The sequence below is a fragment of the Arachis ipaensis genome, chromosome B09 (genome assembly GCF_000816755.2).
Source record: "Arachis ipaensis cultivar K30076 chromosome B09, Araip1.1, whole genome shotgun sequence".
NCBI classification, from domain to species: Eukaryota; Viridiplantae; Streptophyta; class Magnoliopsida; order Fabales; family Fabaceae; genus Arachis; species Arachis ipaensis.
Genome location: NC_029793.2, coordinates 145,204,450 through 145,206,652, shown reverse-complemented (window position 1 = coordinate 145,206,652; position 2,203 = coordinate 145,204,450).

Below are 2,203 nucleotides of genomic sequence, written 5' to 3'. Positions count from 1 at the left end.
TTATAAAAAAAATTATCTTTTAATTTATTTCACTACATATATTCCTATGACTATATACACGGAACCTACATTTGATTTGAGGCAACACCGCAATATAATAGTGATATCTTCGATAAATGTAGCAGCTAAAAGTATGTGTGGTTTGAAGTGGGGACACATTTCATGAGTACCAGAAACATAAATTAATAATAATTAATGTGATGATAAACAAAAATAATGCGATTGGGAACACTACGAATTACGTGTTAGGACTAATACAGTTCTATGAGGTAGGACGATGAATAGGGTAGGGTAGAGTTTTGATCTAATTTTAATTTTATTCGCGAGTTGAGATTTTTATATAAACTCAATCATACTCTATCTGCGACTTGAGAATATTCTAATCCTAATCCTATCCGTTTTTAATCCACGGGTATCCGATCTTACCTGCGGGTTACAAAAAATATATAACATTATTATATAATTTGATGATAATTTAAAATAGAACTAATTTTTATATAAAAAAAATTAAATTATTAATTAATAATTTTTTTTAGTGGTTAAGGATCTTTTGCATTTAGTAAAAGGTCTTTGATTCAACATCCACTTAAAACATATTTTTATATAAGTATATAATATAAGTGCGGATTAGTCGGGTAGGGTTGAAGCTCAACATGCATCCTACCCGACCCGCACGAGAACTTTATTCGTATCTTACCCTATCTGCTGCAGATCGGGTTGACAACCCTACTCGAATGGGTGGGATCGGGTTGGATACCTGTAGATAGAGTACATATTGCCACCACTACTCTAAAAAAATGTTGTGAATTTGTAATCACATCTGGCAAGGTTGCCTAACTAGCATTATTTGAACGACATGACAGCTGAAAAAAACAATCCATTTCGATTCGGAGCATGTTTAATCAGCATATGTAGCAGCTATGAAACATGCATCAATCGGTCACTAATCTCTCTACACAATTCTAATTCGAAATTCAAATAGAAGATAAAGGAGCACTCTTTTTTTTTAAAAAAAAAAATATTTAGTTTTGTTACGTTGTTAGTAAATTTGGGTGGTTGAAATAGGTAACAAGTTTGGTATCCACATTCTAAGATGTAGCATGATGATTAATGAATACGACAAGCAAATATCCTGAGGAGTGGATGTAGAATTTTTTTCCCAAGAAGATTAACTTTTTAGAGTCCAAAAGTTCTAGCATCCTTCTTGTGATTGGAACTCATCAATATAATCATAGCTTCTGGGTTTTCAACTTTCGAAATCAATAATCAATTGATAACATTCTTGGGTAAGTATTGTCATATTAATAAATAAAGAAACTTATTGTACGAAGAAGTTCAGAGAACTCATCACTGAAAGTAAATAGTTTAGTGAAAGAAGCTAAGTTTGTATTGTAGTAGAAACTTGTCTTATTTATGGGTTGATATGATATTTACTCATTTACGCCTAAAAAATATCTTTTACAAATGAGTTATGCTTCGTATACACTAAAATTAGTCATTAAAGTCAGCCACCAATATAAAATATATGTTAAAATATAAATATATGTTAAAATATAAATACATATTAAAAATAAATTAAATTACACATATATTTATATATAAATATATTAATGACTGATTTTGATGTACAAATGGTATTTTAGTTTACGAATATCTATCGCTTATGAGGAGATATATATCATGTTTTCTATATATCTTTTTGTACATTTTCTTTATGGTATATATTTTTTCTTTTTTACTTCTTATCTATCACTATTAATCCTCAAAGTAAAATGTATGTGTACAAATTAGAAAAAAAAGGAGGAATGTTAGGGCTAATAATTTTTGTGATTTGTAGTCATTAAGTAGTTATTAATGATATTTTTAATTGTGTAAGATTTCATCCAATAATGTGAGATTATTCTTTTTTTTTGTTGGTTACATGCTGGTCAGAATTTAATAAAATTAGTGTTCCTAGACTTTTCTAAAAAAGAATATATGCATAAAAAATAGTGCACATAACATTTTTTTTATATATTCAAAGATTGAAAAACGAGTATATATATTGTCCATAAGTAAGATAAAGTAGGGTTTAAATTTTATTCTAATTTTATTTCTAGATAGGTTTAAATCCCTCCACCTAAATTTTATGTATTTGTACCTTAAATTTATCGAATTGACCTGTAAAAACAAATTTATTTTCAATCAAACACAATATTTATTA